The 21,710-nt window shown below is 34.3% G+C and overlaps 1 pseudogene; it reads right to left on the minus strand.

The window, feature by feature from the left end:
• Positions 1-2,116: 2,116 nt before the first annotated feature.
• On the minus strand, positions 2,117-3,508 carry LOC102140004 (chromobox protein homolog 3 pseudogene; annotated as a pseudogene).
• Between the last annotated feature and the right edge of the window lie 18,202 nt (positions 3,509-21,710).

Genomic DNA, 21,710 nt, shown 5'->3' on the forward strand with positions numbered 1-21,710 from the left:
TATAATATTCATGGGTTTCATGGTCAATGACAAATTTTGCCCTAGTAATTACCATGCTATATTTTATGAATTAACTCTTTCAGAATATTTCCTTTGATTTGATGCTTACACTCTGTAGACACTGCTCTAAACAGATTTTTTTTTAACTTTTAAAATGGTAGTAAAACATATATAACATAAAATTTAACATTTTAACAAATTTTAAGTGTCAGTTTCAGTGACATTAAGTAAATTCACACTGTAGTGCAACCATCACCACTATCCATCTCTGGAACTTTTTTATCTTCCCAAACTAAATTTCATACACATTAAACTATAACCTGCCAAGTCAGCTTCCCCCAGCTTCTGGCCATCGCCATTCTACTTTATGTCTTCATGAATCTGTCTATTCTAGGCAGCTCAAATAAATGAAATCCTGCAACACTTTTTTCCTTTGTTACTGGTTTATTTTACTTCATGTGATATCTTCAAACGTCATCCATGTTGAGGCATGTGTTAGAATTTTCTTCCTTTTTCAGGCCGAATAATATTTCACCTTGTGTACATACCACATTTCATTTATTTGTTCATTCACTGATGGACTCTAGGATTGCTTCTCCCTTTTGGTTATTGTGAATAATGCTTCTATGATCATTGGTATACAAATCTCTGGCCCACCCCTGCTTTCAATTCTTTTGGGTCTATGTTCAGATATGGTATTGCTAGATCACGTAGTAATGTTATGTTTAATTTTTTGATGAACAACCATTCAATTTTCCACAGTGGCTGCACCATTTTAGATTCCCACCAGCAATGCACAAGGGTTCCAACTTACTTACATCTTTGCCAACACTTGTTATTTTATCTTGTTTTTGTGTGTATGTGTGTGTTTTTTAAAATATGTCTTAGCCATTCTCATGGACATGAAGTGATATCTCATTGTGGTTTTGATGTGCATAGCCCTAATGCAAATCGCTACTGATGTTATTAAGCACATTATCTTGTACTGGTTACTCATTTGTATATCTTCTTTGGAGAAATGTCTATTCATCCTTTAGGCCAGTTTTAAATCAGTTTTGTTTTTGTTGCTACTGAGTTGTTAGAGTTTTAAAACATATTCTGGATAGTAATCCCTTATCACATATATGATTTACAAATACTTCATTATACTGTGTGGGTTGCCTTTTTACTCTGTTGCTTATGAGCTCACGCACAAAAGTTTTAAATTTTGATGAGTTAGATTTTAATGGTCTAATTTTTTCAATTTTAACATTTTTTACATATGATTTTAGTGTCATATCCAAGAAATTTTAAACAATTTTAATTGAACTGAATATATGTACTCATATTCATATGAAAACTGAAATTTGTATATGTATATTCAGTTCAATTAAAAATTATATATTTGTTAGATATAAATATATACTATAAAAATTATAATATGTAAATAACATATATATACATATGATATATTTATATATAAAGGAATGTGAAGCTATTTATTGACTGCTATACACCAGTATTTAAAATAAAGAATACATAGCTGGATAACATTCTGATTATCACAAAGCTATTGTTTTCCTTGACTTTCTTGGCTTCTGCTAAACCAGTAACTCAAATGTTGAAAAAAATGAGCCTACATGTAAGGAATGGGTTGGGTAAAGGAAATCACATGCAGGTCAATTGTTTACATTATACAAGTCTCTTCACCCATTTATGGCAGCAGGTCCTAAACTGCCTTTTCCAAACTTAACTGATTAGGTTTCCATGAGCCAAGGCTGAGACATTCTACAAAGCATGATGTTTTAGTCAATATAGCACAAGGATTACAGCTTTTTCTAAAGGAAAGGCTCATTAGAGGAATCTTTAAATATGTCTATTTGACTAACACTTGCTTAGCCAATTAAAACAGCAAGATTTGTCTAGTTTCCTCATCTGAGTGAGGAGGTTGTTGGTAGTAATAAAAATCTTCCTTTTAGATATTTTGAAAACAAACAATCACATTTATATGAATATAGGTGTAAATGTGTGTTTTGATGTGGATGATTTTAAATTGTCCAATTAATTATAGAATCATCTATGTAATTTGAAATATTACAACTTCAGGAAAAATTTCAATTTAACTTGAAGTGATTTATTTCTTAGGTTGCACAGAATTATGGCATCCCAGGACCATGGGCCTACCCATGGTTTTTGTTTTGGTGAAAGTTTAAAAATAAACCCAAAAAGAAAACCATGTACATTTGTATTTTAAGCATAAACACACAAAACAAAAACTCAGAATCATTCTTAGGCATATGAGTTAAACACAAGTACCAATTGTACAATGACTAAGGAAGTTTCCCTCAACATTAAAAAAGCTGTTCCCTCGTGCAGAGGACAAAATATGCCATGGTATCAAATGTTCTTTTCTGATAAAGAAAGCAACTACATAAAGTTTCATTTATTTGTTGAAAGTAACCAATGTGATTGATGCAAAAAAAAAAAAAAAAAAAAAAAAACAAAACAAAATCCCCTGACAAATCTCCCAATACTACTTTGAAAACAAACATATCAAACTTGATTTTCATTATAATGTAGAGATTTCTTCACATTAGTAAATCAAAAACCAAGATCCAGATTTTATATATATATATATATGTCATACATATGTAAAAAGCAATGCCAACAATAGTTTAGCTTCATCTTCTAGACAAGAATGTCAAGGCAATCGCTCTTCATAAGAAGTAATTACAATTTGATGACTCATCATGTTTGCCTCTTTTGCCCGCCTCAAGTCTGCCTCATTGTATATACATACACAAGTCTCCCATTCCCGGAGAAACATCCATTCCCCACTTCTCTTTGTAACATTTTTTCTTTCTGGATCGTGACCTCTGGCGAATCCTCTTTGTTTGTCAGCAACGTCTCTTTCCTTTGATTTGCTATCATCAGATTCACTGTCAGATAAACATTTTCTTTTTGTATCATCTTTTTCTTTGCCAGCTTTTTGAGAATTAAGAAATGTTTCCGTTAACTCTAGACAATCTAAATAGTCTTCCGGTTCCCAAGTACTGTCAGCATTTGTAAATCCCTTCCACTTCTGGAAATACTCCAGCTTCCCATTTGCTATTTCCACCACACATTCTTCAGTCTCTGCGTCTTTGACTTTTTTACTCTTCCCATTCTGCTACTTTCTAATTTTTTGCAATGTAGTTTTATTGGAGGTCATTTTTTATTGCAGGCTTGAAGAGCTATTCACTACCTCTGAGCTGCTCCAGTTTCCGGCCCTGCATGCCTCACATACATATGTTCTTATGCAGCATTGTGGAAAACATTTGAATTTCACTTGGCATAAATGTAAAACTTAGGAGTTAAGTCTCTCTGAATTATTTTCTAGACAGTCCAGGCAAAATAAACTGTGTCATCTGATTTTAAATCAACCCTAAACTGAAACACTAGCATTAAAATTGGTAATGCCTGGCTAGGATGTAATTATCAAGATATATAGTCCAGAATGCATGATTAAGGTGTGTGTCTAAGTCATTATCAAAATATTGAGACAACATTAAATATATTCATAAAGAATTGAAAACCTTTAGGCATATGTTCATTCATGTCATTCATGTTTAAATATCTTATTCCAGTTGACGAATGGTAACTAAAGGAATTCCTTACAGCAAAATATGTTGACACACCTGAACACTGATGGAGTCTATTTAATGAAAGGCTTTGAATGTACTCATTATGGTCCCTTCCAGAGGAGACTCTTCTGTGTTTAGAGCATGAAAGCTGTGCCATCAACATGTCCCTTACCTTTCAAACATGCTAGGAAACAGTAATGGTGGCTTAACATATTCAAAAGTATTAATCTATCAATATATATGCAGATTCACATATTCCTGCTAAATCACTCTTTATCTTTCTCCTCATAATGTCTTTAATTTCCTTTAAAACCTATGAAATATTATTGCATCAGAATTTACAAAAATTATGTATTTTAGGCATATAATTTATTATTTGATATGCTTCATATTTATACAACATTTAAAGAAATGCATGCAACCACTTCAAGTTTTACAGAAACATGATTTTATGGTGCTGAATTTAAATGTAAATACAGAATTTAATGCAACATGCTTTAAAAATAGAATTATAGCCTCTACTTTTAGTCTATTTATTAGCAATGTTCTTTTATAGGTATATTATTTTGGCATCACCGAAATTATGTATTTTGGTTTAAGCATAACTCATATTTATGATACATATGTTCTACCCAATATAATAGGTAATACAATTCTAAATATGATCATTTAAAATATTGGATACACAGCCTACAAATGACCAGTGAATAGTGATTGTCATTCTCTTCTAAGTTTGTATTTTTCTCTCAGTTGATGATTCAAGTATCTCATTATCACCCATCTGTTAAATTAACTTTACTTATAATTAATGTCATCTCCAATGAAAACCTCCTACACTTAAATAGAACAATGTATTAAAAACCACAAGTTTTTTTAATAAATGAAAACTACTTCAAGTTAAAATTTGAAGCAACATGCAGAACATCCTTTCCTGTTAGTGGGTTGTATAAAAATTAAAAAAAAATAAATGAATCAGAATGGCTTGAATCTTCATAATGCTAAACAGGAGACATTAATGAGGGTGCGATAACTCTATAACCTCGGTGTTGATGCTGACTTTCAGCTCAAATTTTTGTCTGGAGAAACCCAAAACTCTGTGATGATGTTAATGTTAGGGATAGAAATCCCAAAACAGGCTGCTTAGATGATTTCTAAGTTTTACACAAGACAATGGGAATATGACTTTCCAGATCTTGGGTTTCTTGTTTGTTGGATTTATTGTCTAGTAATGAGTTCCAGTTTAGTAGTCAAGAAAATGTGGATATATAACCACATGCTTTATAATTGAATATTGACTTTCCTTCTCTACCAACTACCCTGCCACCCAAGGAAAGTGATGTTAATAAGCAGAACAACAATAATCATGATTTATTTCATCAAGTATTTATTGTGTAACAGGCATGATCCTATCTCATTTCAACCTGAGAAAACTGTGTTCAAATAAAGAAAGAACAACTGTTAGAACCACATTTACATTTAGAATTTAAATGAATTTTCTTTTATTAGCCTGTCATAAAACATAATAAATATCAGCCAAATAGTATAGAAAATTTTATGGTTAAATTTTGCCTTTACCACCCTTTCCAACTCTAATATTTCTATCCTGAAGGAACATTTTAACAGTCTTTCTGTTTCCATTTTTCCTAGTGATTTCCTCCATAATTATAGATATTATTTTACCACATTTTCTTTATTTATCAACTTCAGGCAGTGCTCACTGGCTGTATCTTAAAAAACTAAAAGTTTAGCTAATTTTATCTCCTGCCTTCTTGTCCACTAATTTTGTCAATGTTTGATTATTAAATTATGGTTTTATTGATATTGATTCTTAAGTAACTTTAAATATTATAATCCAAGTTTTTATTGCTTCAGCCACTTTAAAAATTTTTGTTGACTCTTTGTTTGTAAATATAAGAATAATAGTGCCTCTAAAATTATTTCTCTTTTCTTCCTCCTTTCCAGATGCTATTTCTATTCATTTTAATTTTACATTGTCAAGATAATTAATATTATATTATATCCTCAATCATAGCTAAGTCTTTCTTACTTTGTACCTTGACTCTTGAAATTTTAGAATAGTTTTATTATCATTTTGTGAAACATTGTTTATCACTGGCATGCTAGGGTTCAATTTCGTTCTGTCTAATGTCACTGTCCTTCAGTAGACACAGTTCAATTTACTCTATCCCTCATCCCTCATTTCAAACTCCATACACCTGATGATTACAATCTAGATTATATCCTGAGTTCTCATAAACAGTTACACTCTCTTATTTCTTTAGTATACATGCAGCAGCCTCCTGTATATGACTTCTAGAAGTTAAAAAATCTTGTCCTTTAATAACCACTCCCTTCAATTTTCTTTCCTTTACAATTTTATTCCTTTTGTGTAACTTTACTTTCATTTCAGGAGTGTTTTTGATCCAAATGAAGGCAATATATTTGCACAGGCTGTCATCTTCAAATGGAATTCATGAAAATTGGTAACTGCTTAGCTGTCTCCATGGTTCAGGCTTCTTCTCTCTAAATCATTATGGCAGTGATGGATTTGATATCTTGACACTTTTTCAACCATGTCTACTTGAAAACAGGATCTTTTCCAAGGCCACTCTTCCAGGAAAGGTCAATGGGATCAGGCCTCAAGGAATCATGGAAATAGGTAAGGTATTACTACAACGAGTTCCCCTGTGATGGTGAATTTAATAATCCTTCCACTTACTACTTTTTACCTGCTTACCACTGGTGCATTTATCCCAAAGTAAGGGGTTAATTCTCAGTATAATCTTCACACCTAAGAACAGTGTAAACACTGTTGGGTTTCCTATTATGGTTAGTCAGCATAATACTTAACTAGTTTAGGGAGACTAAGATTAAAACATTCATGCTATTTTTATATTCAGGCATAACAGACCCATAAAGAATCCTAATTGTTACATTTTTATTGATAAAAACAAATAAAATAAGATCACTTACTAAGTTCCCAGGAGAAAAATCCTATTTCGTATCCATGATTGCTGCTTCTCCCATAGGCAGGCATGGTTTCACCCATAGAGAACTGGAATCCATGGGATAGTGGTGGCTTGGGGGAAAGGAGGCAAAAGGAAGAGTAGAAACACCAGAGCAGGAGAGGTAAACTCTTTTGTTTTGGGAAGTCATAAAAGGAAAAGGAAACTAAAAATAAAACAAAACAAAATTCTAAGCAGGTCACCTTTAGGAATTTCAAGGATCCTCTTTGAAAGGTGAGAATTCTGGGCGGGGCAAAGGGGGAAAAGATCCTGTATCGGTATATGGGGAGCATTACTTCGAACCAAATTCTAGTATTCCTTGATTATGGGGGTATCTTAATAAAGACTTAGAAAATCAAAAAATGGTCTAGCACTAATACATAAGTTTAATTACTATAGGAAAATAAATGTGGAAGAGCTCTTGCTCTTTGACCAGCATACAGGTTAAGATATTTGAACCATGAAAGTTGGGAAACTGAAAAAAATGTAGTAACCTGAGTCAGTGTTTCTTCGGGCATCTAGATTCTGTTAAAGTGTGGGTCCTCAGTTTCAGTGCATAATACAGCAGACTGCTTTCAAATCCTACTTGTTCATGGAAATGTATTTCCTAATATTCTGCAGTCTCGTCTTCTTTCTGTTTATGGGGTGAGGCTAGGAGAGATGTAGATCTGTAATTTGCTTTGCAGCTGTTACAAAGTCTTGAAATTTAAATGTGATGATAAAATTCTTCTTTTAATTTTATCAAAATGCCTCGTGCTATTATTTTATTCCAATTTTTCCTTTTAAATTAACTATTACAATTCAAAAATCAATCATTGACGATGACATGCTTTTCAGTAGGATTATGCAGATCAAATCAGATCCTCTGTTCTCATGCTCCCTGGACACTGAACAAAGGTAGATATGATTTTGCCACAAACACTCCTCTGTCTCTGGTTGTCTATTTTCTTATTTTTTTTACCCACATGCCACATTAAGCAATATCCAAAAGCATCACCAGTAAATTTACAACACTAAAGAACAGCTTGCTTGCTTAATGCTGTGAGAATCGACAAGATCTAAAAAGCTAAAGCCAGAAATCTGTGATAAACTTCAGTCTGATGAACACATGAGTCAACCAAACAGCCTTCAAGAACCAGATCAATCTAAAAGTTAATAGAGAATCACTTGGTCCAAGCCATGATTTTGCAAGATATATTATCTGGTGCTATAATCCAACTTTTTAGCATCTCCTAAAAGCAGACTTTATGTCAGAGCAGGGTTATCTAATGTAAGGTAGCAGATGTAAGTTTAAAAAAAAAATGTTGAATAGAAAACATACTACAGGAGAAGAGCACATAATGTAATAACATATTTCTTCAAAATTATAATTTAATTGTTTTCGTTTAAGTGTAGCAGCATGGTTATGAAAAAAATGGGAAAATGTAGACAGAAAGAATATGACAATGTTTAAAGCCCAATAAGAGGTTTTACTTATTTGTTTTTTAACCCATTGACATGCCCAGAGCAACAAACTTGCATTGTGAAATTTTGCAAAAATTTCTACTTCCAGAGGGCAACCTACATAAGGACTAATGTTTAAGAACAGCTTGAATTTTATAGGCAAGGGGTGGCAAAAACACTTTAATAAAGTTCACCCTGCTGATCTTGCTGATGGTACCTCCTGCAATGCATTACAACTTCTTTGTATGCCAAATGGCTGTAGTTTTAATCCACAATCATTGCAATACTGAGCTTTTTAAATCCTGGAGACACAGATTTTAATAACTAAGGAAAACAGCGTAAGAATAAAAATGTTCCAGTTGGGAATCCATTTATCTGTCAGATCTCCATAGAATTACGTGTAATTGGTCAGCTTGTGAAAAGAATCCTTGTTTCTATCAGAGTATTTTTAAACAGATTTTTTTTTTCTCAATTGAGTGTTAAGTTTTGTTTTTATAAACATTTATGGTATGTATTTAAGTTAGCATGAAATTCTCAAATTTCGCCTGTTAGCAAACTGAGAAATTAAAACAAACCAGTAGAAACTAATTTTCCCAGTTAGGGGAAAAGTCATAACTAGGAATAATGTGATTTGACTAAAGCGGATACAGGGTGTACAGTTCACGGTTATGTTAACAATTCAAATTTTATCATTCATACCAGCACAGGATTTTTTTCCATATATTTCAAGTAATATGAATTTATTATCCATCTCAAGTGACATGTTTCCTATTTGCACAGTCTAATTATGGATCAATTAACACTATGGAGTTTAAACACATATCGTGTATTTTAATGCCCTATCTAGAATTAGACAGATGTTACATTTCAATATGAGAAAGATATCATTAATTATCTAACACTTAAAATGGTTTTAAATGATGTAAAAGAGCACATGTAATTCTGTGCTCTTTGATGCCTACAAATTTACATAGGCAAAGCATCTTTACTTGGTGCAATATTTACAGTTATTTAGCATGTAAGGCTCTTGAGTACAAAATATAATTGGTAATTTTAACTAACAAATCATAGGTTCACAATTTATTGGCATTTTGGAATTGTTTCTAGCTCTTATGTTGTGTTTTCTGAGGCAGAGACAGGTTGCAATGTTGTGATATACTACATGCTTTTATTTACATAGAATTTCTTTTAGTCTAACGCTAATTTATTTTAATTCCTCATCCTGGGATCTTATACTAATCAGAGAACAAAAAACAGCTTGAGCTATTCTACCACCAGCTGCTTGAGGTGCTCTGAGCTCTCACTATAACTCTGTTTTAAGGGGTTGCAGAAGCAAATATGGACAAATTAAGAAAAAATACAAAAATAATTAAATATAAAATAAAGTTATAAACTCAGAAATTTGCTATAAATGATGAGCGATTATATTCTGACATATACGAGAAAGTACTACATTTCCATAGCCAATTTTCACTGTTCAAATTATCTAACCATACACATCATAAGGGGCACATATTTCAGAAGTAGAAGAGACAATATTTAAATAACTTGTCTTGCTGAAATATCTGTTACCATAATTTTGTGCGCCTTTTTTTTTTTTTTTTTTTCCAATACGGAGTCTCACTGTGTCTCCCAGGCTGGAGTGCCGTGGCCCGATCTCGGCTCACTGCAAGCTCCGCCTCCCGGGTTCGCGCCATTCTCCTACCTCATCCTCCAGAGTAGCTGGGACTGCAGGGTTCCGCCACCACTTTCAGCTAATTTTTTGTGTGTTTTTAGTAGAGACGGGGTTTCACAGTGTTAGCCAGGATAGTCTCGATCTCCTGACCTCGTGATCCGCCCGCCTCGGCCTTCCGAAGTGCTGGGATTACAGGCATGAGCTGCCGCGCCCAGCCAATCTTGAGGTTTTTAAACTTTCCTTAACATTGTAATTTAAACTTAAGCTATTATTTGCCTATAATTGCTTTTATAAAATTAAAGGTAATTTGATATTTAACAAGAAGATATATGACAATACAAAAACATATTTTATTAACTGGAAATGGATCTATCTCATAAACAGAGGTAGCCATCTGTAATCTAGTGGATTTCATTTGTGATACCAAGTTGTACTATGGAGCATGGGTCTCAGCTATAAAATTTTGCTCAACTGTCATTAATTATTTAAAGGAAAATGTGTTTAAAGTAAGAATTAATAAGCCTAGGTCAGTGTAAACACTGGGATCCTTAAACTAAACTGCAGGGATTCTAATTCCAGCTATACCACATAATAGTTATGTGATCTTGGAACAAGTATTTATGTTCCGAGTGATTCATCCACAAAATGAGCATAGAACAGTATCTACCATGTGCAGTTATTATATAATTAAATTAATTGATGTATATAAAATATTATACAGTAGTGCTTAGTGTGTTAGTATTTACACCCTTCTTGCTGTTATTTATTTAAATTAACTATTTTCTCATATTGCTATATAAGATGAACACCCAATTCATACTCAGTGGGCTGTGAATCTAACTGCAGACAGCAAATGGGAAGAGTCATTATTTAGGGTATTAGCATCATCTATGATTTAATACTTAGCCAGATTCAAATATTTTTGACATCACTGTGGCCCTTGTACTCGTTTAGGTTTATGATGTGATGCTAGAAGAAAACATCTACCAAAATGCTTCACAGAAATAAAAAGTTTCAAATCATTTTCTTCTTTTCCTGCATGCCCTCTCATTTACCCTATGCTTCTCCTTGTCAGTAAACAACGACACTTTATTATATCTGACGGTAGACTTTATACTATACCTTTCTATTCTTTAATTGAGCCTTATGTGTTTTCTGTACCATAGTAACCTAAAAAATGCATGAGCTAATGAATGGTTAGCTCATTTTTCTGTCCAAGACTCAGCTCATACAAGGTCCCTTCTATCCTACATTATAGTATATCTACTATAATCTATTTTATTTACATATTTTACATTTAAAATGTAACATATTTCATTTTACATTTAAATATAAACAATTTATTTCAAGAAATATTTCATTGTATATGAATTAATATTAATAATATTTCTGTTATTTTTGAGGGACTATCAAAACTATTAAGAAGATTACCTTATATAAAACACTCAGGGTTGTCCAAACACATTATCCCAGAGGAAAGTCTAAAAGAACAATTATTTTTTGATCTTTTGATTATAGCTATCTCGCAGGCATAAAGTTTGCTCCTGCAAGATAGCTATAATCAAAAGATCAAAAAGTAATAGATGCTGGCATGGATGCGGTGAAAAATGCATACTTTCACACTGTTGGTAGGAATGTAAACTAGTAAAACCACTATAGAAAATAGTGTGGAGATCCCTTAAAGAACTAAAAGTAGAACTACCATTTGATGCAGCAGTCCTACTACTGAGTATCTACCCAGAGGAAAAGAAGCTATTATACAAAAGAGATACTTGTACACACGTTGATAGGAGCACAAGTCACGATTGCAAAAATATGGAACCAGCCCAAATGCCCACCAATCAATGAGTGCATAAAGGAATTGTGGTATCTATCTATCTATCTATCTATCTATCTATCTATCTATCTGAAGGAATAGTACTCAGCCATATAAAAAGGAACAAATTAATGGCATTTGGAGCAACCTGATTGGAACTGGAAACTATTATTCTAAGTGAAGTAACTCAGAAATGGCAAAGCAAACATCATATGTTCTCACTTATAAGTGGGAGCTAAGCTATTAGGATGTAAAGGCAAAAGAATGATACAATGAACTTTGGGGTCTAGGGGGAAAGGGTGGGAGTGGGGTGGAGGATGAAAGAATACAAATTAGGTTCAGTGTATACTGTTTGGACATTGGGTACACCAAAATCTCACAATCACGAATAAAGAACTTACTAATGTGACCAGATACCACCTGTTCCCCAAAAACCTATGGAAGTAAAAAAGTAAAAATAAATAAATAAATTTTCTTGCAACTTTAGCAATCATCATCAAATAATTTTAATAAATAATTTAATCATAGGTATATTATTGATAAAGAAAAGGTTCTGTATTCTAAAAATTATGATTTAGTAAATGGATTGAAATGAGCTTTGTTTGGCTCAAAACAACATTACATACAATCACATGAAAATTACAAGCTGTAAAGAGGTTTAATACCCTCTCTTTGTGGCCAGCATTTCTTGGTATGCTTTGCCTTGCTTCTCTGTTTCTGTTTAACGAGGAAGCAAGTGGCTACATGTACTCTTGAGGTCTGTTCTCCATTGGTCTGGGACCCAAAGTTGGAGAACTATTGACTTAGAGATGAGAATTTCATTAGAAGACAAGGGCATAAGGAATAAGGCAAATTGGGCCTCTCTTGAAACACAGCCTTATTTGTTCTAAGCATGACAAACTCCAGTGGCATCAGAACCTGTCCTCTCCCACTTTTGTTGCCTGTTTCTGCAATGCCTTTATATAGGGTAAAATGCAAACTTTACTTCTTTGAAATTTGAGGTTAATGTAGACATAAAGGTCACAAAATATCTATGACCCTAGACTTGTTATTGCTTCAAAAATTAGTCAAAACAATTTTCTTATGTAATAATAATAAGAGTTAAAAAATTAAGAATTTTAATTGTGGGGACATTAAATAAAACATCTGAGACCTAGGTTTAGATTAGTGGAAGCCCACATTTCATAAGCCAAAATACTGATAATCATACTTCATATGGAGTCTCCTGTGTGTTTGGTCCTTAATTCTTGGTATTTATCTAATACCTTCCTATATAATAGAAGGACTAAAAGCCTGAAGACATTCATAAGTATGCAAGCAAGCCAGTCTACAGCAACAATATGAGTATACCTCAGGTCTTCTAGCGTCTCAAAACTCTATAGGCAACAGTGGGAGAGGCGTGAAAATTAACGACATGAATAGAACACATCTTACCTAGGGCTTATTATAACCAGAATGCAGTAGTCCAAATGTTTTATAACCCATAGTGCTCAAGATTGAGAATAAAAATGGATGGAGACAGAAAATATTGAGTTAGCTGGTTATTTTATGAAAACTCAAATTAAGGGGGGTACTCAGTGTGAAAGCAGTCATTAACAAAATTGTATTGAGGCAGTGGGTTGGGAGGAATAACAAAACAATTCATAGATTAGTAAGTGAGCAGGTTCTGCTGAGTATGTGGGTTTTAATCCTGGTTTTGCCACCTACTAGTTGGATGCCCCAGGGAAACATATTTCACACCTCTGTGCTTCACTTTTCTCATCTATACAATGGGGATGATAATAATAATAGTGCCTTCTTTAGGGTCATTTGAAGATCAAATTAAGATCTGTGAAGTACTAATATATTTGAACCTTGTGGGCACCCAAGAGGTTCACTGTTATTAATGGGCAAGGAAACAAATAAGAATAGCTAATGAAAAAGATAATAGACATGGAAAGCCTAGGCAAAACTTAAGTAACAATCAACATGATCAAAGCATAGCCATTGTTTTTCTTCCATTAATAATCATCTTTAATATAATAGATTGAGGATAATTTGTTCTAAATTTACCTGTGGTAGAAAATAGTGAGTTTTTTGTCAACGAAGAAGTTTAGTTCAATTTTATGGTATGTGCACATCAGAGTTTCTGGAATCTTTATCATATATTTCAAGGTTTCTCAAAATTTAGAATTTATAAATATACCTTTTATCTCCTGCATCCCTTGTCCTTCTGTATTTCTCTTCATTTCTAAGTTTACTTTTTGATTTTTAACACGTTAATCTCAAAATTATCTCAACATCTAACACTAAAAAAAGTTATTTGTTTTCTGAAAATTGCCTTCAAGTTGTTTTTGGTATTTTTACATTATTGCCTAGGTGCTAGGTTTTATTTTGGACAGACATAGTTAATATACAAGGTTAACTCTACGCTGTGATATAGCCCACTCAAAAAGTCTCAGGTAGGTGGGACCTGTTGGATTATGATTTTGGATTTTTTTTTGCAGAAGTTCTATTTGCATCAACATTCATTAGTTTTCATACAGTATTCCAAATTCCCTGGAACAATTTTTGATATTTTTTTCCTATTTTCTTTTATAATTTCACATTATGATCTGCATCATTAAAACCAAGTATAAATAAAGCAACTGTTCTGAACAAAGCAGACAAAGGAAGTGGTTGCCTAGCAACAGAAATCACAGAACAGATCCTGAACTCCTACTCAGATGGAGCCTTCATACCCCAGCTTGATGGTGAAAGCATTTCTGAGTATCTATTCTATTACTGTGCATGTTCCTTACACTGGAAAAAGAGGCAGCTTTTGATCCTGCTATTAAATGGAATTGGAAATTAATAGGCTACAGTAGAGTTTGTACCATTTCTTTAAGGTTCATGAATTATTATGTTGAAGATGATGAATGTTACATGCCTGATATGCTCATGCTTTTGTTTTAGAGCTGAGTGACTATGTACCTGAGAATTATTCTGAATGCTCATGGGGTGACCATATGGGCTGAGCTGGAGATTAAAATGCATCTGAATCTGTGTGTGAACAAATCCAAAGCGAGCACTGGGACATCCTAGAAACCAAGTCAGCTTGATTCTCTCATATTGGGGATGCTATTGTATACGGCTCTGGGATTGCATATGAGGGTTTGTGAACCCATGCAAATTACAACTACTTTATATTTTAATTTATATCATAATTCCCTGTGTTTGAGCATAGGAATCTTCAAAAATTAAAAAAAAAAAAACAAATAGATTTTGTTCTCTTGCCTTGTGTGTGTGTTTTAAAAAATTATCTCTGAAATTAGTAGAAAGACCAGTATATTTCACAATTATTTTTTATTATTTTGAGACTATAAGTTAAGCTTTTTATTTCTTTATGGATGTCAGATGCACAGAATTGGGTCACTCTTCATTTATTTTCTTGTTTAATATTATCCTTCATCCTTGCAAGGCCTCCTGGATTTTAGATATTTACTTAGCAGTATATTTTTAGTGCCTACTTTGAATCTGGTTATCTTTCACAGATAAGTTAAGCCTTGTCATTGAAATCAAATCTATGAGCCAACTCATACATAGATTCTGAGAAGTCAGGTTGGAAAGCCCTCCTGAGTGGAAAAACTAAACTTGATTCTGACAATAAGTATTAACCTGAGTGGAATTAATGGAAAGATGTTGTAAAAGCAGCATAAAGTGTCATTTGTAAGAGAAGAGCATGTAACACCACAGACAAAAGAGACAATAGAATAGGAACCAGCTTTCCTGTGGAGATATGAAGAAAGTACAACGTGAAATGAAGTAAGCTGTTGAGGGCCTAGACTGTGAACCCTAAACCAATCATCTCAGGAGACAGTGGATAATTGCTAGTGGGGACTGTCTATGTGGGTATAGGGGGAAAGTTGGTGGCTGAGAGTAGTATGTTCTGAACCTTCTAAGGCACTGTTTCAGGTTTTGAGGATCAAGTGAATACATAGTAAAGAAGTAAAAAATAAATAAAGTTCTTGCTCTCCAGAGTTCACACTAAAATAAAGGAAGATGAGCACATAAATCAATGATTCTAAACTATGGCAAGCACAAGAACAGAGATTCACATGGCATGTTTCACAGTAAAAGGGAATGGGGACAAACAACTATACAGAGGGGAGGTATGGTCAGACTAGGCTGTCCTTCGCTAGATAGTATGTCCTGTCAGTTCCCAAAGAGTTACATTCATCATGTAGTAAGAGATTTTCAGGCACATCTCCATGGAGATTCAATCTCCACTACACTGTGGACTCTACAGTCATAACTTGGAGATACTGCAGGTTTGGTTGCAGATCACTGCAATAAAGAAAATATTGCAATGAAGTGAGTTGTACATATTTTTTAGTTTCTCAGTACTTATATAAGTTATGTTTATACTACACCATAGTTAACTGTGCAATAGCATTATGTCTAAAAAACACAACATCCATACCTTCATTAAAAATACTTTACTACTAAAAATAATGTTATAATCTGTGCCTTTAGCACATTTTTATCTTTTTGCTTGTGGAGGCTTGCCTTGCCTTTGACGGCTTTTGACCAATACGAGTGGGGGTTGCTGAAGGCTGGGATGGCTGTGGAAATGTGGCTGTGGACATTTCTTAAAATAAGACCACAACGAAGCTTGCTGCATAGATGAACTCTTCCTTTCATGAAAGATTTCTCTGTAGTCTGTGATGCTGTTTCATAGCATTTTACCCACAGTAAAATTTCTTTTGAAAGTGGATTAAATCCTCTCAAACCTTGCTGCTGCCTTATCAACTAAGTTTATGTAATATTTTAAATCTTTTCTTGTCGTCTCAACAACGTTCACAGCATCTTCACCAGGACTACTTTCAAGAAACCACCTTATTTGTTCATCCACAAGAAGCAACTCCTCATCTGTACAAATTTTATTACGGGATTGCAGCAATTCAGTCACATCTTCAGGCTCCACTTCTATTTCTCTTGCAGTTTCTATCATATCTGCAGTTACTTCATCTACTGAAGCCTCAAACCCCTCAAAGTTATTCATGAGTGTTAGAATTAACTTCTTCCAGGCTCCTGTTGATGTTGATATTTTGACCTCCCATGAATTCCATTTGCAATGACATCTAGAATGGTGAATATTTTCCAGCAGGTTTTCAATTTATTTGCCCAGATCCATCAGAGAAATCACAATATATGGCAGCTATAGCCTTATAAAATGAATTTCTTTCCTTTTTTTCTTTTTTTTTTTTTTTCAGATGGAGTTTAGTTCTTGTTGCCCAGGCTGGAGTGCAATGACGCCGTCTCGGCTCACCTCTGCCTCCCGGATTCAAGTGATTCTCCTACCTCAGCCTCCCAAGTAGTTGGGATTACAGGTGCCTGCCACTACATCCTGCTAGTTTTTGTATTTTTAGTAGAGATAGGGTTTCACCATGTTGGCTAGGCTGGTCTCAAACTCCTGGTCTCAAGTGATCCACCAACCTCAGCTTCTCAAGGTACTGGAATTACAGGTACTGGAGCCACTGCGCCTGGCTAAAATGTATTTCTTAAATAATAATATTCAAAAGTTGAAATTATTCATTGATCCATGGGCTGCAGAATGGTTATATTTGTAGGCACAAAATAAACATTAATTTCTTTGTACGTCTCCATCAGAGCTCTTGAGTGATCAGATGCATTGGCAATGAGCAGTAATATTTTGAGAGGAATTTTTTTTCCTTAGCAGTAGGTCTTAATAGTGGGCTTAAAATATTTATCAAACTGTGCTGTAAACAGATGTGCTGTGATCCATGCTTTGTTATTCCATTTATAGATCACAAGGAGAGTAGATTTAGCACAATTCTTAAGGACCCTATGATTTTCAGAATGGTAAATGAGCTCCACATGGTAAATGAACTTAAAGTCCAAATGACGAATGAGATCCAAATGGTAAATGAGATTAAAGTCAACAGTAGCCCCTAACAAGAGCCAGTGTCCTTTGAAGCTGCGAAGCCAGGTATAGATTTCTATTTTCTAGCTATGAAAGTTTTAGACGGCATCTTTCTCCAATATAATATTGCTTCACCTGTATTGAAAATATGCTGTTTAGTGTAGCAAATTTCATCAATTATTTTAGCTTGATCTTCTATACAACTTGTGGCTTCACGTTGAATTTTCATGTTACGGTGAAAGCTTCTTTCCTTAAATTTAATGAAACTAATGAACCAACCTCTGTTAGCTTCAATATTTTCTTCTGCAGCTTCCTCACCCCTCTTGGCCTTCACAGAATTGAAGAGAGTTAGGTCTTTGTTTTAAATAGATTTTGACTTAAAGGAATGTTATGGCCGATTTGATCTCTCCAGAACACTACCACAAGCCTGTTTTGTTTTTTTAATAATTTTTTGTGTTCACTGGAGTAGCACTTTTAATTTCCTTCAATAGCTTTTCCTTTGCATTCACAACTTGGCTAACTGTGTACTGCAATAGGCCTAGCTTTCAGCCTATCTTGGCTTTTGACATGCCTTCATCACTAAGCCTAATCTTTTCTATCTTTTGGTTTAAAGTGAGAGAAGAGATATTCTTCCTTTCATTTGAACACTTGAAGGCCATTGTAGGGTTATTAATTGGCTTAATTTCAATATTACCATGTCTCAGAAAATAGGGAAGCTGGAGTACAGGGAGAGAGATGAGGGAATAGCCAGATGGTGGAGCAATCAGAACACATACAACATTTATCAATCAAGTTAGCTGTCTTATGTGGGTGGGGTTCTTGGTGCCCCAAAACAATTACTACAGGAACATTAAAGATTACTAATCATAGATGACCATAACAAGTACAATAATAGCAAAAATGTCCAGGCACGTTGGCTCACACATGTAATCCCAACACTTTGGGAGGCTGAGGCATATGGATCACTTGAGGTAACAGTTCAAGACCAGCCTAGCCAACATGGTGAAACCCCATCACTACTAAAAATACAAAAATTACCCGGGTGTGGTGGCATGTACCTGTAGTCCCAGCTACTCAGGAGGCTGAAGTGGGAGAATTGCTTGAACCCAGGAAGAGAAGTTGCAGTGAACCGAGATAGCACCACTGGACTTCAGCCTGGGAGGCAGAGTGAGACCCTGTCCCAATAATAATAATAATAATAATAATGAAAAATTTTGAAATATTGTGAGAGTTACCAAAATGTAACACAGAGACACAAAATGAGCGCATGCTATTGGAAAAATGGTGTCAATAGATTTGCTTGAAGCAGGGCTGCCACAAAATCTCAATCTATAGAAAGCACTATATCAGCAAAAATCAACAAAGCCAAAGCTCAATGAAGCAAAGTCTACCTGTACTTCCCAAAGATGTGACTTCTCAGAGTTCCCAGAATTCTGTCAGCAACTATCACTTTGGTACCTTTTCTCACCTGCCCAAATCAGAACTAACTTAGAGGTTGCCCTTTCAGAGCAGTTGCCCCTCTCCCTCTCTAACATAAATGCATATATTATTTTCCAAAGCTGTCTTTCATTTTAGTAAAGTTGGTTCCTTCTCTAAAGATCAGGAGTAACTGCACGAAAGTAACACAGAATGTGAACGGTTTAGAGGCACTCAAATAAGTGTTCTCTTTAGTTCTGTGATTGTTTTCAGTTTCAAAATTGCTGTGAAATGAAAACATACATATAGCTAGACAGAAAACCCTACTGGAATTGGCCACAGTGCTAATTATTTATATCCCTCTCACTTCTTTAATTTGTTGTGGTGAAATGAACGTGATCAGCATGGGGATTCATGGTAGGTAGGTGGCTTTGAAGTTAGACTGTTTTAAGCTATGTCTGTATAAGTCAAAGTCTTTATAGATTTCACTCTTCCTGCTTCTACTGCCACCTTCTATGTTGCTGAGGAATTCAGAGTTTCTTTGGATTGAACATTAGGACATTTTCATATTCATAATTGTCTCTTCTTTCTGTATGGTATATAACATTAGAAGGGCTATAGGCTACATGGGTAGGATGGAAGTTAAAACTCAGTTCACTCATCCCAGAAATTATTCAGATGGCTGTGAAGCAATATTCTTCCTTGAAGGATAGTAGGGTGAGAAGAAAGAGCACAGGAAATTGAAGACTTAGAGTTGACATTTTGGCTCCACCATTTACTTACCATATGGCTTTGTTTGGTAGTTAAGGGGAAAGGAACTTAATTTTCTTTGGTGCAAAATTAGAATAATGCCTAGCTGTCAGTGTTGGTGTCAGAATTAATTAAGATAAACAGAAGGGCCCAGCGTATAGATAACCCTTAACAAATGCTGGACTCTCCCCTTTGCTTAGTTTTCCTATTTGTTATTCCCTGATATATCAGCCTTATGTCTAGATGGGACTGAGACTTTGACGGTTTGGGCATATCTATTAATTAATGTTAATTTGTGAATTTAAGCACTGAGTGTTGTCACTCCTCTGATCTAGTGAAAAACTATCTGTCGAAAGACTTGAATTCCATCATTTTACATTTTGTGTGGTCCACAGCTCTTTTCTACTGTGGTCTAAAAACTTTAAGGGCATTCTCCTAGTTTCTTAGCCTTACTCACCTAGTTAGCAAGTGGAGTTACTTTGCAAATTTATAAAAATCTTCAGTTTGTGCTATGACATTTACATGTAGCTATAGCTATGATATTAAACCTTGTATTCAGAATTATTATTTTTTTGTTCCTTTATTCATATATAATATTTGTTTATATTTATGGGGAACATGTGACATTTTGATCTGTGTACACAATGTGTAATGATCAAAATTCTTCCTCCTGCAATGCAGAGAAAGGCTATTGACACCTGAGAAGGAATATTTGACATACATTGACAAGAGTGCATAGGTAGCTAGGGGATGTATCTACTTCTGAATTTTGACAGAGTCCTTTGCTACATTTGCATTTGTTCATTTGCTTATTTATTAAGTTATTTATTACTTATTCAACAATTGTTTAATGTATACTGATTCTATACATGACCTTGTATTTGACAGGCTTTATGCTGCAAGGCATACACCATGATTTTTGCTTTCTCATAATAATGTACTTAGTAAGATGTGTTACACATTATGGTCATTCAATCCTATTGAAATGAATTCTTGGGAAAGAATTGTGTAGTACATTTACTTTAGTGTTCTCTAGTGTTCTATGATATGATAGATAAAATAGGGAAAGTAGAAAAATTGGTAGATTTTATTAATATACAGGCACTAAATTTTTTTTCTATTATATGTACTGATCTTTTATTATTATAAATCAGCCACATATATCATATCATACTTATACCATATCTTTGCCAATGTAGTCATTTTTTTGTATTCTTTAATAAATAACTATGTTCAATAATTTACTCTACAATGCAAAAGTCAGTTTTGGAACTCATGCTGTATTTCTTTGTATTTTTTTTTTTTTTTTTTTTTTTTGAGACGGAGTCTCGCTCTGTCGCCGGGGCTGGAGCGCAGTGGCCGGATCTCAGCTCACTGCAAGCTCCGCCTCCCGGGTTTACGCCATTCTCCTGCCTCAGCCTCCTGTGTAGCTGGGACTACAGGCGCCCGCCACCTCGCCCGGCTAGTTTTTTGTATTTTTTTAGTAGAGACGGGGTTTCACCGTGTTCGCCAGGATGGTCTCGATCTCCTGACCTCGTGATCCGCCCGTCTCGGCCTCCCAAAGTGCTGGGATTACAGGCTTGAGCCACCGCGCCCGGCCTGAACTCATGCTGTATTTCATTTTCAAGCTACAGTGAATGCTAAATACTGCATCTTACCAGATATTCATCTAGTTAAAGTATTTTTGGTAGATAAGGTTTAAATAATTAATAACAATATTTATAGCACTTTAAAATATATCATGTGACATTGTAGTGAAGCATACAATTATATTTCATTTTATAAATGATGAAATTGAAATTTCAGAAATTGAGAAAGATTTGCCCTTTTTAAACTCAGTGCTTTAAAATATATGTATTTATCCATAATAATTCCATCTCTGATTAGTTTCAATTTTTTGACATAATATTAATTCATGTTGAGCTATATAAAATATAGATAATATAAACAAATTCATAAAAATAAGACAGATTCTGATGACTGACATCGACATGATTTGCTCAGACATTTGTTTCGTTTCCAAATGCACACACAGTCCTTCCTCTAAGGAAATATTTCTCAAAGGTTCATCTATAGGCTACATACCTCAGAATCACTC

The sequence above is a fragment of the Macaca fascicularis genome, chromosome 12 (assembly GCF_037993035.2).
Source record: "Macaca fascicularis isolate 582-1 chromosome 12, T2T-MFA8v1.1".
NCBI lineage: Eukaryota > Metazoa > Chordata > Mammalia > Primates > Cercopithecidae > Macaca > Macaca fascicularis.